General features: G+C 39.5%; 1 protein-coding gene across 6 annotated transcripts in view; it reads right to left on the bottom strand.

The window, feature by feature from the left end:
- EPHA5 (EPH receptor A5) overlaps window positions 1-19,991 on the bottom strand; it is a 200,407-nt gene that overhangs the window by 164,390 nt on the left and 16,026 nt on the right. The gene's annotated exons all lie outside the window — the stretch shown is intronic.

Here is a 19,991-nt window from a genome sequence, read left to right as displayed (position 1 = left end):
TTGATCTCCCTATTCAGGCTGAAATCTGGTCTAATGAAAGCTGAGTTTCCAAACAAGGATCTTAACATTTTCTGCTGGTTTGTCACATTCCCATCAATTTCTCCAACTAGAAAAATAAAATAAAAATAAGAATAGTATAACTTTCAGGCTGCTTTTCTAATTTTACTACTGTGTTGCAGTTTTCTGCTGTTTCTTACAATCCACTCTGGTCACTAAGATGCATAGTCTGGTTAACACACAGCTTCAGAATATCCTGAAGTTAACTACCTCAAGTAAAAGTGAGTTTCCTCACTCATTACAGGAGATTGCTCAGCCAGAAGCTAAGGATCATTTTTCGTAAACTAAAACAAAAGTAGGGGAAGTAAATAGCAAAGAGATATGAACTGGAAATTTAAAGCATCTTTCTGAAATATGCCACATGAGACTAGTGAATTTTTTTTTTCCATCTCTATATTAACCAAACACATCTTCCCTATCCCACATGTGATACTTGCCTAGCAGAAAACAAACTTAAAGAGTCACTTCCATTACCAGCCCCTCCCCACAAATAACCCCCAACAAATAACAAAAAACGCAAAACCCACTGTAAAGAGCAAATTCTCACTGCAGCAATGTTACAGGAACTGTCAGACTTGCTTCTGAATGATCCCTTTCACCATGTGGGCAACAAAGATGTTAAGAGGAGAAAAAGGGCCTTACTCCACGATAAAAGCTACTCCCCACTGCATCAAGATGTAATAAGGATCAATTACACTCAATGCCAAGGCTTTACTTTTGGCTTGCACTGTGACAGAGGGAAGGAGAAGGAATAGCAAAGGTGGGGGAATGATTAATGTTTCATCTCCACTATAAAACAACTACACTGAAAATTAGTTGGGTGAATGTTCATAGCACCACTGTGCTCCATCCCAACTCCATTGCTGCCAACTGCACATTCCAATACTCTGAACAGCTCAGCAGCAGCAATCAGCTTTAAAAAAAGCCATTTTTAGACATGAGAGCTTAAGCATCTGGGTGGATACTTCTGTATCCTACCATGTTTTGGATCCTTTTAATTCCACCCAGGTCAACCTTTCATCATCTTGTGTGCAATCAGGACTGATAGAAATCCTCCTCCTTCATGAAGTAATGCCAAGAAAGGTTCTCATGCAGTCACACTGCTCAGAGCTGAGGGAAAATACCAAACAGGAAAGCCCCATGCTGAATCTATGAGACAAAGCACGACTGCTCCTCTCAAGGAGTGCTACATGTGTAGACATAGCAGTCATTTAAATTTACACAGAAAAATTCATAGTCATCGGCTCATACTGTTTAAATATTTGAATTTACTACTTGAACAACTGTCCAGTATTCTTTTTTATTTGTAATGTACATATAAAGTTTGCTCTCACACCTTTCATTTTTGCAGTTGCCTGTGCAGGAAACTTCTCGGTAAAACTCCCTTGGTAATATAAGGCAAAAGTTTTGACAATTCCTGGATTGCTCTGTACCACTGACTAGACGAGAAACGATGTAGATTCCTTAAAGCTGCAATAGCATCTCAAAACACAAGCAGCAATTTGCTATACGAAGTACCGCCAAGCAAACCGGTAAGAAAGAACAATTAAAAATTATTTGCAGTACATGTTCATGATGAAATGTATTATCTGTTCAGAGACCTGCACAATCAAGCTGTTGAAAAGTGAAGAAACATCAGGATAAAGTCACCTAGACTTTTCAGCTGCACACCAAGATACAAAGGGAAAAAAAATGAAAAGGGGACTGAAGTTTAGCTCAGACTTCGCAAATTTGTCTTTTGAATTTATCAAAAGACTTTGATAACTTGCATGATCAATGAAAGATGTCAGCACCAGAATCCAAATGGAATGAGAACCCAGCTGGAGGTTCGCACAACTGAAATGAAAAGGAGCATCAGCCCTTCTCCAGCATGCCTAATCAGACACCGTGCTGACCCCTTTCCAGAACAAAGCAATATGTTATTTAGAAACCCCACCTCCCTCCCACAGGTTTATATTTTTTAAAGGTTTGGAATTCTCTGTACATCTGAATTAAAACATCCATTTCCAATCACAGTCCAGCAATTAAGGGAAAGACAATGGAGATGAGCGTGAAAGAGGCAATGAGGAAACACAATACCATTAAATCATTTTTCACTGCTTAATGTAACACTCATTGCAGAGCAATTTAACAAAGGCCAGAACAAACAGTATAGATACCACATGGTTTAACACTGACAGAGTCAGATTTTCAGAGGACTCAGAGTATGACTTATATTTTAGGTTTATAACCAAATGCTTGGATTTTCAAAGCTTTTGGGATATTATTCACATTACCCATCATCTGATGACACCAGGAGGTTCACAGAACAACTTTCAAAGGCAATAAGAAAGGCAGTTTTCCTTGTTACTGTAATGTTGTCCTAATATTTAAATAAATCAAAATCTGTTTGAGGATTCTAACTGTTTACTAGAATGGAAATAACACAAAGCATTTGGCTTATTTTTAATGCACACAACAGCAAAATGTTGCAAAAACTAAACTTTTAATATTTATCATTGTCATTGGCTATATATAATTTCCTGAAAGTGAGGAAAAATTTAAGAGTTTCCAGTAAAAGAGAAAAAATACTGATCAAAAATGAATTTAATGAAAATAAAACAAATGAAACTTCTTGGTTTTCTAATATTTCTAATATCCATGTGCTTTCCTGGCAAAACCTAACCTCTCAGGCACATACCAGATCTGACTAGATTATAGACGGCCCATACACCATATCAGACCCTCCAGCAAACACATTATTTTGCCACTGCTCCCTGGTCTCTAATTTACCCAAAGCTTTTCATAGAGATAATATTACATTTATGGCTTAGGCCTTGACAACTGCACCCATAAATCAATTTTAAACCTCGCATTAATCATCTTTCTGTAATCAGTGGCTATTCAGCACAAATTTACATCTCATTTCTGTTGGCCAAACAGCCACATTAGAGCTTTGAAGCTTATTCAGGCTTAAATGATTATATTCCCCTAATAAACACTGAAGTCCTCTCAGTCCAGCTGCTGTGAGCTGCATTAATGACATGCCCTGGCAGCAGGGGCCATTTGAAGCCAGCCTTGTGCGATGCTACAAGCAGCAGCCCCCACGCCAAACAGATTTTTTGCATTTCCAATACTCTCAGAAGAAATGAGAAGGCTGTTCTGCCTGTGCAGACCCTCTTATGGTGTGCACAGCAGGCAGATACAAAATGCAATTTATTGCACCTCCTCTTAACAGCTCCATTTGCCATTTCTTGAGTACATGAGGTTACCAGTAAAAAAAACCAAAACCAGATTTCCTGATTCCCTACATGCTGAACACCTTAGCTTGCTTTGGTTTTGGTGATGGTTTTATTGAATCTGAACCCTGGAGGAAATCCACTTTTCCCATTTGTCAGACAGCTCTTTGTTCACAGCACCACCAAATTGTGTCTTAGCATGCTTTCCTTCGATCACCGCAGAATTAGGCATTACATTTTTAATATTTGAATACAATTTTTTCCCTGGTTTTTGGGTTGCTCTCACTGTTTTGCGAGATAAAGATTATTACTTACTCAGGATTACAGTAAGAAGCTAAAATATGATCAGTTCAGGGTGGATTTTGCATGTACATGCCTGCAATCCCTATAGTGAAGCGACCTATTCTAATTGAACAAAGAATAATTATTTAATTAAAGATCCTTGGCAGGCCTACATTATTAAACCTGCATAAAAAGCCTCACATTGATTGTATATTCACTTTCAGTTAAGGTCTGAATCAGTATGCTAAGATCTAAAAATGAATGAACAGAATGAGTTTATTATGACTGTTGTTAAGTACTTTCCCACTATAGGTAATAAATTATACATATGGATGCTTGTTATGCTTATTCCACAACATAATGAAACTTTTAGTTACTTTTTATTCTATGGGATTTAATTCCCCTTGTGTCAGGTTTATGTTACTATTTAAATAAGGGACCAGAATTACAAGGATGTAAATCTTCTGGACAAAGATTCAACCCACACCTCAATGTTTCTTTTAATTCGGAATTGAAGAAACATAGATGTGTTCATTTGTTTATGACAGATGTCCTATATCCTAACCATCTCAGAAAAAAAATATTTCATACCTTCAACCTCCACACTCTTTTCTGGCATCTGACAACCACTGAAGAACCAACTGAACATCAGCATGCTATTGTTAGGAAAGCAAATACAATTGTGTGCTAAACACTCATCTGATATGTCTGCAATGCAAAAATAAACGTGGCTTTGGCAATCAGCTGTGATAAGGCAAACTCTAGGAAAGCTGCTGAAGCTTTCAGAAGAAACTCAAAACTCAAATTGTCTACTTAACCAAGAGGCAAATCATGGGTTAACTTCTCAGTAATACTGCAACACATACATGAGAAAGAAATTTCTGTTATTAGATTGCTTTTCATCTAACCAAGGAGACATTCAGGAATTTAAACTGAACACTTTTGAAGAGAACGTAAGATAACTTAGTTATTGGAATGGTGAGAGGAAGAGGGAAAGGCATAACCAGCCATACTGAGAACTTGCTGCAGGAGTCAAACCTTCATCAATCAAAACTTTAAGGGGGATCTGGAGAAGTTTCAGAAGAAAGTATCTGCTCAGGCAGCTGAGCCCATGACAAGCCACATGCATCTGTCACCTAAGTAAGGTGATTTAAAGCTAGCACCAACATGCCTATGCCATCTGGGAGTAGATACTGGATATACAGATAATTAAGGTTCACGTATATTCCTCTCACAAGTTACAATAAGAGTCTCTTCCAGGCCCAAGTTCCTGAGGCACAGAGGTGAAGAACACAGAAATGCTGAAGGTATATAGTTCCTCAGAGGACAAACTACCAGAAAAAGGTGAAACAAAATGACTGAGTTGGTCTATTTTTACATCCCTGCCAGCTCAATTAAGCTACAAGCTCTTACTACTGTTATTTTCCATTCAAGGTACAACAGGATTAACGGTGGGTTAGAAGTTGAAGAAGAAGAGTAGAAGGAGTAACTAAAAATACAGACATGGGAAGGGGCTACATTTCCTTAGGAGAAAAGAGATTGCCATCAACTAACTCTTCCTTCAGCAGCACAAGATTTGGGTTAAGGTGGGAGATAAAGTGCATGTAGTCGCAGTTTGTTGAACCCAGGTGGCAATGGACCTGTTGGGTTTTGGCCATCCCAAACACTCTGGTGTGCCATCCTGCACAGCTCCAGCCTTCAACGCTTCCTTTCAGTGCTCCTTCTCCCCTAGCAGCCTAGCAGGCCAGTCAGAAAGCCACCTCCCCTTAGACTTGCCTATCGAAGAGACATTCTCACAGCAGGGCAGTCACTGAATGGAACCTTCTCTCAGTTTTGTTCATCTCATCGACAGAACACAGCCAAATTGCAGCAACAGCATCTTACTACTAGGCAAGATAATCCTTGTCTGCAGCCTGAATTTCTGGAAAAAAATGTTTTAAATAATCTTCAGGAGTCCCTGAGAGGAAGGGCACTACTCAGCACAGAAACTACAGATGATTATTTATCCAGCCCTGTTCTAGGCCTTGCTCTCACTCTGTAAAATTGAATGATTGGCCACTTCCCGCAAACATAAAATTACAAATACATTACAAAACTTTCATCATTATTTAGCAATTACACCATTAAATCAATCCACTTTCAATTTTTGTCTCAGCTTCAGTCTTCCAGTGAAACTGGATGCATGTTTCACAAAGTGTTGAAGTTTGAAAGGAAAAGGATGAGCGAATGCACTTGAAAAAATAAATTAAAAGTACAGTTCTCAGGGGAAGAACTAATTAGCATAGGAAACAGCACTTCTACAGGTTATGTGGTTAATTTACATGATTCTTCTTACAAAAACATACCCGCTGGAAAGAAGACAGCTGAAGAAACGGTATTCTGATTTGAAAAGTTGCCCCCATAGTGTACAATACATAAAGCTTTCTAATAATGTTTGCTCTCATCCATAAATTATTGTGCACAAATAAACTTAAAACAGTAAGCAGTGAAATAAATTCATACTAAGTAAAGGAATTAGCCATTTAGGGGAAGGACACAAAAACCTGTTGTTGCAACTCAATAGCTTCCTCTCGTCTTGTGACCAAATGATATTGGACCGGATGCAAAGAACACTGAGACTCATACACACAAAAGGGGAATTTTCATATTTGTGTGGACTGAAGCAGTCAGGGGCAGGCCATCCAAGCACACAGGTGATTTTGCTTCTGTCTCCTCTGCTCAGGGAGCAGAATCCTGAGATGCTGCGAGGTATTTGGCTTTGCAAGCACGAAGTCTTTACTTGCACAAAAGCAGATGCTCAGCCAGGACTGAATCCTACCTTTCCTAGTGCTTTAAGAGGCTCCAAGGTTATATCTTCCATTGTAACAGGAACCTGTCTTCCTATCTGAAATTACGTACGTGATGCACTCATCCACCTCCCACAGACTCCCCCTGCCATATGACCAAGCCCACAGGTCAACTTATGAGAGAGTCTTCTGCATAGCTCTAGCCCACATTTTTAGGTCATAGATGTATCTGGCACTGTACTGCAGCTCTATCTGCAACAGGAGCCAGAGATGAGCAGCTACTAAGATTCCCTGTTCACTTTTACCTGGCTTCCATCACAAGGATGATTTTCTTCTCATTGTGATCCATTTGCTTCACAAAGCAAACAAGATAACGGAACACTTTACTAAGATCACTTTCAGAAAGCCATTTTCATTTCAAATGGTAACACTTCAGCTAGGATAAATTGTAAAGAGAGTCCACAGCTAGTCAAGAGATCAACCCCCTATTTTACAGCACAAAAATCCATTAAAAACAATTAGAGAAGGTTGGGAGGTGGCTAACTTGCTTGTGGCCTCTATTTGCCTGAAATGGGCTCTTGGGAAGAGAAAGAGAGAGATTAGTATGTAGCTGTAAAGTTAGCAAGAAGAGGCATAGCAAGATTCATTGACTGACAACTAAGTTTGACCGATTTGACCTAGAAAGATTTGTTTGTTTTATAACAAGTTGCTGTTGGCACAAGCTACAAAGGGATATGGACTTACCACAATAGGTTGACTAATTCAAATAAATCTCTCTCCAGAAGATGCACTATAGCCAAATCAACATTACAGACCTGCTGCAAGGACACCTGAACAAGTTTCTACACTGTACGTACCACGTGAGATTAAACTACATAACGTTTGCAGATCCAGTGGCTTTAAATCCTATGAAGCTACACCACCATTACCTTCAGCTCACACACTAACAAAATTGCTATTATTTTTAAACAACAAGAACTAGCAATACTATAATATTTTTCTTTTTTTCAATCGACTGTTTTACTCCACCAGCTTTGAAACTGTAACTCAGTGAGAAACACCATGTCTAGAATGTCAATGATTTGCACTCAACATATTCCAACACTGGGGAGTTGCCCAACTTTCTTTCTTAATATAATTTTGATTACTTATGTGTGTACTGTAATACAGGAAAAAACTAGTTCAGTTCTTAGTTTTAAAACTCTGCAGAGCAGAGAAGAAAGGATATTACCAAGTAATATCTTTGGTCATAGCACTGTGAATGAAAAAACTATTTTCACTCTATTTTCTCTCTTTGCTGCTTTATTTTTGAACAGACGGAAGTTAGAAAAAAAGGAAGGGGAAAATTTGTTTTTTAAAGGTAACAATCAAGAATTTGCTAACTTAGGCTCATTCCCAGTTCAAAAAAACACAGGACGCCTATGGCATTATCGTAATTTTGTGTCTCAGTGTCCTAGTTACAGGGGCCAGGACCAGTTTATTACCATGTGGGTATAACCAAAACTGAGTATTCTACACTCTCTATGTAATTTCTGATGGACTGTTGATAATGGATCATTTGCAGTAGCTGACCAGGGCACACCTAATGACTCAGCTGTGATAACTCCCCTCCAGGGAGACGTTAGCACCTTCACACCCAGCCTGAGGGGTCATCTCTGCTAATGGGCCATACTGGACTGGCATAATAGGCAGCTGCAACACCTAGACCAGCAAAGACTCCAAAAATATCCCATGACTCACACAGTTAATGAAACTCCCTGCCTTGGGGGAGGTACTGGGTATTCCCATCTAAATTTGAGCATATAATCTTTGGGTTTTGGGACTTCTTGTACCACTTGGATTGAGAGGAGGACTGGAACTCCAACAGGATTGCCACTGCCACTCTTGACAAGACTGGGATCATTACAACAACAGAACTGCTACCATCATCTGGACCAACAGGTTTTCCTTTCCTTTTACTTTATACCCACAGGGGCCATGTGGTGCTCAGTACAGGGGCCAACAAACACTGTTGTGTTTTTATCCCAGGGGGCTGGGTTATACATCTGTTTTTCTGGGTTAAAATCAGTTTTTCTCTGTATCGTTGCATCTATTGTAATTTATTTTTAGTAAATTGTAACCCTGATTTATAATCTCTTTAGAACTGCCGGCTTACTTTTAAACCAGCACACTCAGTTGCTTGCTTTATCCTTGATCAATGGGGACACTATGTAGTCTTCCAGCAGGACCAGAAGCACCAGAGAATTTATCTGGGAAAAGCTGCCCTCACATAAAAAAAACTCGACACAGATCCTGGCTTCTGACAAAGACCCTCTGCAACACCTGTAGAGTTGCACAAGGACTTCTGCACATCCAGCTTCAGCAAGGTGAGCCTCTGCAAACAGCAGAACTGAGGGAAAACATCCCAGGTTAGTACTGGAGGAGACAACCTTGCAAGCAAAAAAAAAAATCTCAGTAGTGCTTTGCTCAAAAGGGACAGAGAAGAGAGGAGTCCAAAAGGTTTACCTGGGCTACTGGCATCAAATAAAATAGCTTTGCAAACACTGAGCAAGGGCTGCTTAAGATTCCCCACTTTCTCTTCAACACTTTCACAGCAAAAGTCTTTTACAATATTATACAGGCAGCATCATTACTAAATCCCCTGAGGGCTAAAGACATTTGCCAGGTCACTACACTTATATGGTTCTGAGAAACAGGCTCTGCCAGACTTTCTTACTGTGACTCAGGAAGTAGTAAGGACACAGTAGCTCCTGTCTATCTGTACTGTCTGTCCACATCGAGACCACTCCTCCAAGTTAAATATACCAGACTTTGAATAAGCAGTATTTTGAAACTGAATATACAGGTCTTGGGAAGCTGAGCTTACAGCCTGAGTAATCGGAACAGATATTCAATTATCATTAAAATTAATAAGTAGGACAACAACCAAATCCCTGGATGGGTTTTGATTATCTCACTCTGGGTATTTATCAGAATTACTCTGACACACTGAGTCATCACGCTCTGGCCGGCAGGCACAAGATGCTCCTTAGCCCGCTGCAGTTTCCTTTGCACTGGAAACATCAGGACATCCAACATCAGCACGAGAAAAAGTACCACACAAGAAACAAGATGGATATCTGAAACTGTGCAAAAAGGTTTGATTTGGTCTGAAAGCCGTTCCCAAGCGAACTATTCATTTTGCTCCTGTTCAGCAGCTGTTTTCTGCCTGACTATAATTCTGCAGAGTGACTGCAGCCACTGCTTTTGCAGGGAAGCACCAACCTGCTTTCAGTCACCTACACAACATATCAATGATCACAACTCATTTATTTCCTGACCATGTGACAAGACATCTCTAGCAATGGACAGAAATAGCAATTCTTTTCTAAAATTTCGTCATTTTACGTTGCGTTTCCCACCACTAGAGCAAAAATCACCAGGTCTTTGCCCAACTATTATATCAATCAATATCCATATTTTAAGGATGCAAAATAAACTCCAGAATTAGCAGAGATACAAAAAGTATACATGCTGCCATTGAAGCTAACTGCACAGAAGCATTCAGTTATTCAGTCTGGCATCAAAATAAAGCAAACAGTAAACCAGAAGGAGATTGTGTGATGAAGTAACTTTATCTCACAGGATTATAACTGTGGCTATGACTTTAATTGTATAGTCTAGAAGGATTTGCAACAAACTGAATAATCTCATGTGATTGTAACGATTTGTAATCACAACACTGGCTATGATTTATGGGCTTACTTTACATTTGCACCGCAATCAACTAAAAAAGTCCGTACATGCCCTACAATTGTAACCACTTAAAATTCTGTCTTGCAAGAAGCTCCAACAGCCCCCCAGTTTAGAGGTTTAAAACTAAGGGAAAGCTCTCAAATGTGAATCTTCCAATTTCTGAAGAAAATAAAGCTAAAATAAAACAAATCTGAACACCCTTAAGGTTTCTGAACAGAAAACTAGAGGTCACATTTTTGCTATCCTTTACTGTTGACTGAATCAGGGGCAAGCGATGCTGAGCAGACATGATACAGAGCAGAACTTATTTTGATTGCCCTCAATTTCAAGTGACAAACCTTAAGAATGACCCCCACGCTCCAGCAGGAAACCATGAGAATCACATCAGTGCTGTAACTGGACTTTGCAGGCTGAAAGACTGCACCTCCAGTTACAGCACTGATGTGATTAAGACATCACCTCCCCCCTTGTCCCCTCCCCCTGCTTCCCCCCTCCAAAAAAAATAAATTTGAGGTCCCAATGAAAAAGGCTGCCAGCATAGACAGAAGTTGCTAGTTTTTCTAAACAGCTGAAGGAAAAAACCAGCAAGTCTTAAATCCTCCTTTTCAGAAAAACACAGTTTTCCTCCCCCCTGGTATCTGCTGAGTAGTTAGGTCTTGGGGATATCATCCCAGTAGGACTGCTCCCTAAAAGCAGCACATATGCATCACAGAGAAACTCAAATACCTAAAAAACCCCCAAAAACCAACCAAACAAAACCCCCACAAAACCCCCACCAAACAAAAAACAAACAAAAACCAAAACCCCACAAAAAACCCCAACAAAAACCCCCACAACAATTAATTCTGAATTATCTCTTTCAATAAGCAGATATTTTAAAAGACCTGTCATGACCCTCCTCTCCCACCCTGCCCTCTCTCCTCAGTTCTTGGTCTAGCTCACAGCCAAAGGCAAGGCAGGGGAGGGGCTGACTTGCACAAGAAAAACACCAAGCCTGCAGCTCTTTCTACAACCGGGACAGAACTGCAAATGGATTAACGGTGTACATCAGCATCTCAAATCTTATTAGGAAATACTCTGTGCTATCTTCTGCCAACTGCATCTTCTGTACCACATTATATACAGTCAATATTATGGGAAGAATCACTGGAGTTATAGGAAGATCTTTGAATACAAGGGCCAGGTCACTTGCCCCAAAATATTTTTGCTGAAGTCACATAAGAATTTCTGCAGCAAAAAAGTTCAGTCCTGCCCACCTTCAGAGCCAAAAGTTCTCATATTTGCAAGAAAGCATCTCAAGCAGGGCAATTATCCACAGAAAACACACATCTTTAAAAGAGTTTATCATATTGCAACACCAGTAACAGATCTACAGGACACTATATGCTTCAATGTATAGTTAGTTAATATACATGGAAATCAGTAAGATTTTAAAGTGAAACCAGGCTTTAGTATTGGAGAAGTATTCTAACAATTTAAATACATCTGCTTTTTTGATTTCTTTTTTTAATCTAATTTGTTTATACTCCTTATTTTGTAAAATCAAGAATTAAATATAATCAAAACAGTGGCCTGCTGCTTGCTGGAGTAATCACAAAAAAGAAATAAGCAAGAATACACAGGTTAAATGCTCATCAGAGCATTTTGGCAAGAATAAAGAATCTAACAATACTATGCTTCTTGGAAAGCAGCAAAAGGAGGCAAATAAAGGGCTGTGGAGATGTTTCAGCCTGATCTGACAGATCCATGCTTTAGAAAGCCATCAGCAATCTCTACTACTTGCCATCATCACACCCTTCTCCGAGCTATCCCAGGGATGCCCAGCTCAGCACGCAATTTCTTGTCCTTCTCCCTCATCACAATGCTGATCCACAGCCCCGACTCTTCTTGAGGGAGCTTGCTTTTCACCAACCCCAGGGTCTGATCCTGCCTCCTCCCCGCAGCTCACAGATTATTCCTTACTAAGACCACTAAGATCATACAGAGCTAGTTGAGGATCAAATTGACATGCAAGTGTCATTCACTCCTAACTGTAAATCACTACTACATCACTGACATGTCTTCAGGATATAATCTTGAAATAGAATTAAGAATCAGTGAAGTCCCATTATAGATGTAAGAAATAACTGTTCTCTCTCCTAAATGCTCACAACTCCCCCCAGGATAGCATGGTCTTTATTTTTTTGAGGCGGTTTTGGTGTTGTTTTCTTTTCCCCCCCAAACACACTGAACAGACAGAGGAAGGAGCAGCCAAACCATGTTCTGCAATTCTTTTATACTCACTGTTCATCCCACGGGGTACAGACAATCAATCATGGTGGCCTGACAGCATACAATATCACAGTGGTAACGCAGAGATGACTGATAGCCAGGTGTCACCCACATTCTCTTCAACAGTGCTTCATCATTCATGTTGAAGAGCCTAAAAGCTGGTGAGAGGAGCTACCACTTTTCTTTGGAGCAGAATTAACTCACAAGCCTCCAAAGCATGTATTTGCATCCATGCATACTCCTCATACTTAATCTCTAATCTGTTTTGCCACAGTATTTTCAATATTATACCAACAGACCTCATGATTACTGCCTGTTTTAGTCAAACACACTAAGTCATATAGTTCAGCGTGCTTTTCCCCACAAATAAAGACATCTAAAGATAAATTGAAGACTATAAAACCAAAATATGTTGAGGCAAAAAGAGCTTCCAAATAAAATACTGGCATTTTCTTTCAATAGGCAAGAACCCAGTCCCACTTTCACCTTTTGCATGTGCATGTAGCCTTCAGCAACAGAAAAACACCCTGTTTTTCTGACCAGGACAAGCAAACAGAGAAAATCCTGAATGGTTCCCATTAGTAACTTGAAAAATTGATGCAAGTTTGTTCTAACAGTCATAGATGTTCAGCTGCCAAACTATTTCTTGAATTACCACATATCAGGACTTTGCAGTAAAACAATAGCCAATCAAAAATCTCTCCTTGCTGGTTTTGCACTGGGTCTTCAAATAAGCCCTCTAATTTTTATTGTCTTCATTCACTGTGCAATACACAAGGCAATGAACTAATCATGAAGACAAAAAAGCAGCTTTCATCTTAACATTATTTTCAGGAATTTTACCATGTGTTTTCCTTTCTGTAGCTAGCATTCATTTTATTTAATTTTTTTTTTAGCTGGCTTTCCTGAATGAGTAACATCAAAAGAAGATCAAATAGGACTGCATTCTTAAATTTAGCTACCAAAAAAAGCCATTAACCTGAATAAAAATATATGCTGTCAAATGGGGCCAGTGCATTTGAAGTCTTATAAAAGGATTATGAAATTAAGTGATAAGTAACCCACTGATACGTATGTTTAGCACAAGAAATAGTAAGAAATACACTTCAAAAATTCATAAACATAAGCTATAAAATCCTAATGCACATTTTATAAATCCTAGGCTGTTACATATGCATTCTGTAATGGTAATATTTTATTCTGTAAAGTTTCAGATTCTCCATGGCAGCACTACATTAATATATTTTAATTCTACAGTTACTAATGTTGGATACCAATATTTCTGAAATTGTCACAAAAGTAACAGAGAAAACAATGGTTTTAGAAGATAATGCTCTTCAAGCTTTTTTATCCCCAAATGTAATTCCTAGACACTAGAGGAAAAAAAAAGAGACGTTTTAGCATGAAAAGAGATTATTGTTTGCCCAGTGAGCCTGTGTGGAGGAACGTAATGCTGACAACAGTATTTACAAAATGATATACTGAAAGATCAACCTTTATGTTTTTTCTGTGGTGTAATATATTATTCCAGTAATACAGTTCTAGCCAAGATAAAGATTTGCTTTATTCTTAATCTCACTAGTATTAATTTATTTTACAATACCTTAGAGTACTCTAGGCATTTTAGATCTCCTTCAATAAGACCTACACCTCGCCAGATGCTGCTTCCAAATGAAGGTTGATTTATGTCAACAGCACACAAACCAAAGGGCAGCCAGCTGAGAGACCAGGACAACAAGTTTAAGAGCATTCTCAAATGGAGTGAAAAGATTTAACCTCAGATAGAAAAGAAAATATGAGAAAGGACATGAATTAAATAGTGAGGCTATTAAATGAGAACTGTTGTCTAGCATGAGGTGCTCTGGTTTAAAAGCAGATACATACTGTAGCTAATATGTTGCAGGTATGAGGAGTGGCTCTTAAACACAGGTTGCTGAATGAGTAACAGTAATGAGGTTTTTAGGCAGCCCAATATAAAAAAAAATAAAAAACAACAAAGCTCAGAGAGAAACAAAACCAGATCTCACCCTAGACCAAGTCAGGACAAGCTTTCAGACAGCAGGGCTTCAGACTTAGGGCTGGTAAAGATCAAAATTGATCACCTGGTTTGTGTAGGTTTGTTGGAATTTATGCTATACAATACAAGGATGCATGACTCTGGAACACTGAACAGGCAGCGTAACCAAAAGAAAACATATTATCATGGCCCCACAGCATATGAGTAAAAATGACCAGAAGAACCAGAAAGAGGGTCACAGAGGACAAAAGTTTACATAGATATATACAGATACTGCATATTACCTGAATAAATTCTAGTGGAAAAAACCCCCGCTGTATGTTTCTACTCCATTAAGCTCAACATCATCCCACAAATTGTTCGTGTAAAATTTCTTTATTCCATAAAGAACAGAAAATTTTAAGTATTACCGCTTGTGTTTGGCTTACTCAGAGTACTTCAAACACTTAGATGTGAAGTACATTTCTTACCAATCTGTGCATGCACAAAAACATGTACATATAAACAAAGCCGCCAAATCGCAGGCTTTTAGGGTGTCATTAATGCATTTTTTTTATCTACTCAGGTGTTACTTATTTCCATCATGCTCTCTGCTATGGTATGAATTGCATTCTTGCACGCTGGCATATGTATTGGTTTTGGCTGGGATAGAGTTAAATTTCTTCACAGTATCTCGTATGGGCTATGTTTTGGATTTGTGCTGAAAAGTGTTGATAATTCAGGGATGTTTTCCTTACTGCTGATCAGTGCTTACACAGAGTGAAGCTATTTTCTGCCTCTCAACCCACCCCACCAGTGAGGAGGCTGGGGGTGTACAAGGAGTTAAGAGGAGACACAGCTGGGACAGCTGACCCCAACTGACCAAAGGGATGTTCCATATGGCATATAAAGTTAGGGGAAGAAGGAAGGGAGGGACGTTTGGAGTGATGGTGTTTTGTCTTCCCAAGTAACTGTTATGTGTGATGGAGCCCTGCTTTCCTGGAAGTGGCTGAACACCTGCCTGCCCATGGGAAGTACTAAAGGAATTCCTTATTTTGCTTTGCTTGTGTGCCAGCTAAACTGTTTTACCAATTAAACTGTCTTTATCTCAGCCCATGAGTTTTCTCACTTTTACCCTTCTGATTCTCTCCCCATCCCAATGGGTAGAGAGGATTGAGCAAGCAGCTGCATGGGTCTTTGTTGCTGGTGGGGGTTAAACCACAAAGCTTATCCCTCTGATTCCTTTTCTACACTGGCCACGGACAAGCAGCAGCATTTGCAGGAAAAACAACACAGGCTGCCAAAAGTACTGCCCCAAAAATGCCAATTATAATCATAACTACATAACACAGCTCAGTGGTGCCAAGAATCCTCCTTCTCCTTTCACTAGCCCCTATCCCTCCTCCTTTATTTTATTTCTATCCCTGAGGCAAACACTGCCTCCAATCCAGTATTTCTGTGTAAAATCTCTATCTGAACTAGGATTGACAGAGAGCAACATGAGTCTATTCAGAAATCATGCTGAGTAATCCAAACTGCTGTTATTTTTAACTTCAAAGAAGCACCCTAGGGTACCTGTCCTAAAAAAAAAAAAAAAAAGGCCAGAAATATTGCTTCGAAAAAAACCAACCCAAAACAAATAAACAAAAAAATCAAACCTACCATCATCCTATATAAATGAGAAGCAACTTGTAGAATCAGTCTGCCTGAATTCCCCCCCCCATCTTTCACTATTTAGCCTTATCAACCACCCAAAGGAGGGGAAATGGCTTTCCCTCTTGCTGTTCACATGCAAAAAATCATCTAGCTCTCTCATAATTCTTCATTTATTGCATAAAATGAACTACTCCACAGGACCAGGTTCTTTAGTACATGTTTATTTTCCAGTCTGAGCTTAAAAAAAAAAAAAAAAAATGCCATCACATGGAGCTGTGCAATGAGCCACATCACAAAGCCAATACTCCAAGGACCACAGAGGCTTTCCTGTTCTGTGCTACAGGAAGGTCAGGGAAATAAATGGGAGGCAGAGGAGAGGGAAGAGAACCCATTACACAGAAGCAAAGCAGGTGTGTGGCATTCCAATTTTGACAGAAAAAGAGTACTTCTAAGCTGCAAAGAAATAAGTTTTAAAATAAACCCTCAAAGGCGGGAAGGTCTGAAACAAGTAAATCAGCACTATTATAGCCACTGAAACAAAAATCAGTCATACTGCTGAATAAATCAAGCCACCTAAGGAAAGATTCTATTTGAATCACCTGAATATTGTTAAAAGTGAATTTGTTTTCACTTGGCCAGACCAAGTAAAGCTAACAGCATAGGTTTACACGGGGGTCTGTAGCTTCTGTCCCTGCTGTGGCTTTGCAGAGAGTTGAAATGCATCACAGAGTCTCCTGCCAAATCAAGGGAGAAAGAGGAGGCCTACAAACACTGCTCCACCTCATCTGACTATTTCTCTTGCAGTATTTACTCGTTTCTACTTCTGTGAGCTTCCATATGATAAAAATGTATCTTTAGCACACAGTTTCTGCAGGTCAGAGCTAGCTGGTGTCACAGCCATATATAATGCACACATAAACCTCTGATGTGCCCAGCTTGGGTAATCCTAAACAGCGCCCCAGGAATCAGTCCAGAGGCAAAAGATTTTGCAGGCCTGTTGTACAAGCACAGCCTTTAACTGAAAACCTGACTGTTTTTGTTCATGTGCTTGGAGGGCTTCCTACTACACAACAGGGACCAGACTTTTCTGATATAGCCTCTGGTAATTACAATACCCTCCTTCAAGTTAAAATAAGCTTCCATGAGCCACAAAGAAAAGTCCAAACTGTCCCTTTGGCATGTAATAACAGGATCAATTCCTGACTTGAGTGTGAAAGGGGCAGCATTTTTCATGCTGACCACGCTCTACTGGCAGGTAGAGAGTCCCTTTTCTGAGCTCCATGGCCATTAGAACCCCACACAGACTTTGCTCATGTTTTAACAGATATAACTGCAGGTTTAAGAGCCAACTACAGAACTGCTGCAAGCTGCTGAACCTACACGGGGCAGCCAGGAAGCCACATTACTGCAATTTATCCTTCACAGCAAAGTAGCAGAAATAAGAAAGCACTTTCTTCTGCTCAACAGCTGGTTTTTCACACGAGGAGACATTGTTTCAAAACCTTGCTTGGCCACAGTATATTTAAGTCATCTCATTTCTATTCATCTCTCAATACTCCATACAAAGGAAGAGAGGGATTTTTCTTACCTTCTATGTGCACGGGAGAAATGAAGGCCAGCCAGGCTGCAAGGATGATGCCCACCACCCAAACCTGTACCAAGAAACTACCCAGATAGACAAAGCTCTTTACAGGACACCCTTGACTCAAGTGCTCCTCTCCCTTCCCATAAAATCCATTACTCACAAGATGAGCTGGTGCGCACTGTTTAGCAGCGGATCAAGGTCTGAGCTTGTGGGACTTAAACAGCTGCAGTGCTTCATTTGAGATGACAGGCAGGAAACGGGTCTACCTCCAAGCACAGTCTGTTTCCAAACTGGAGGGTCAGTCTCCTTCCTATACAATGCTGCTTTTATTTCCCAAGTTAGATCACGTTTTCCCATTATGTTCAGCAAAAATGATGTGAACAACAGGCAAAGCACAGGTAATTGGACCTCCCTGGAGCATGCAATGTCTTGAAGCTTTAATACACAAAAATTAGCATGGCACACAGCTACAAAAATGTTTAGACTATGACACTTACAAAAGATCTGACAAAATCAAGTTCATTTGGCTTGCCTAGACCTCTTATCCCCATTGTTTTGGTGGAGTTTTCTGTAGGGTTTTGCTTGCTTGTTTTAAATATGGAAATCTTTTTTTTGAAAACCTACCAGCTTGAGCCTTTGTGATACACAGATAACTTCTCCCAAGCCCTCCCATACAATGACAAAGACTAAACACTTGCCTTCTTTAACAGCAGCTGTGCTTCTGGTATCATCTCCTACTTCTATCAGATGTGGTTCTAGAAAACATACTAAGTTCCATTAAGATTCATAATAAATATCAAGTGGAGAAGCAGCAATACTGGAAGACTCGAAGGCTGCTTCAAAAGCACCTTCATATACCAAGGTATCTTCAGCTGGACCTATACTACCACTGAAATTGCTACCAACTACTTGGAATTAGATTGGATTAGACTCTAAGGATACTGCTCTTAGCAATAATAAAACAGAATGCATCAAAAAGCTTACTTCAGCCCATGGTTTGTATCTACACTTTGTGGTGTTGCAAAGTGTGACACATCATGACATTTCTGCTCCTTTACTTGATGGGGAACTGTGCAGGCAGATACATGGACCTTGAAAATTTTCCCCAGGAGGAAATCCTCAGATAACAAATTTATATGAGGATGCCTCAAAAAACATGAGAATGCCTATCTCTGACCTCAGTTAAAGCTCTCTCCTTGTCCAAATTCAATCCTGAAGCGAGAGCTAATTAAAATATTTATATTAGGTAGATATTTTAAAAAAAATTAAGCCAAGCGTGTATAACTGCAGCACAGCTGACTGCAGAGCAGATATGGCAGTTAGAGAAGCAAGTCTGGGAAAATCTTTTTTAGCGCTTGTAAAATACTTCAAATACATTATGAAAAAAAAGAGACAAGTGGACTAACCTACTAAATTTTTATGATGTCCCATGAAAACAAAGAAGATTCAGAAGGGATTTCTAGAAATTTGAAAACCAACTGCCTAATTCAGTTTTAAATAAAAAGCAGAAGTTAATCAAGGAAAAAAAATTCTCCCTATTGAGTCGGTAACTTCGAATTTGGCATTCATGAGTGTACTTCCAGGTGGTCTTTGGAAATTGAGCTTGTAAACACACAAAGTTTTCCATAAATGAAAAGATACAACTGAGGCTTATGCATAGGACAGTTAGCTTTTCATTTACTCATCTACACATACAGACTCAGAAGTATTCTGAATTCCTCAGGTTTAGCTATTTGTCTACTGATATTCCTGTAAGGGCATTGGGATATACAGCAACTGTTCTTTATACCACAGGAAAAATATTAAGAGACGTGCAAAAAGTAAAAACATCATGCATTAAGAAATGGACATCGGGATCTTTATGGTGTGCCATGGCACTAAAATATTGCTCTGCCAGCATATCTGCCACTGGTTATTTTGATGCCCAAGGGGAGCAACTTTTGTTCTCAGTTTTAAATCAATAGATAAAAAAAGTTATAGACTAACTGCAACAGGATTAGATCTTGAATTGAGCTGAAAATAAAATCAGCTTCCTGTGTAGCTTTTACATTCCTGCTGTAATCGGTGTCTGTAAACATGCAGCTTGTCTGAGTGAGGCTGCCACTTCCACAACCTTTCATTCACACAGAATATAAGGAAAACCAGGTTTTAATTTACAGTGCTATATATATATGCAGAGTTGGCTGAATTTTACATACACAATCCCACCATTTTTATGACAATGTAACTGGAGTCCAAGACAATTCTGCAGCCTGTTTCAGGTGACTAAAACTCTGGAATAACACATTCCTGAGAGCTGTTCTATTGGAGGGCTCAGTTGTGCAGCATTTCTGACTTAGGATGCTTTCTCACCTCACACAGTGATCATGGCTTTCAGGAACTGGCAGGAATACCCAGCCAGTGGT

Source organism: Lepidothrix coronata, unplaced genomic scaffold, assembly GCF_001604755.1.
Source record: "Lepidothrix coronata isolate B3197 unplaced genomic scaffold, Lepidothrix_coronata-1.0 Scaffold13, whole genome shotgun sequence".
Taxonomy (NCBI): domain Eukaryota; kingdom Metazoa; phylum Chordata; class Aves; order Passeriformes; family Pipridae; genus Lepidothrix; species Lepidothrix coronata.
This window is presented reverse-complemented; position numbering and strand designations above follow the sequence as displayed.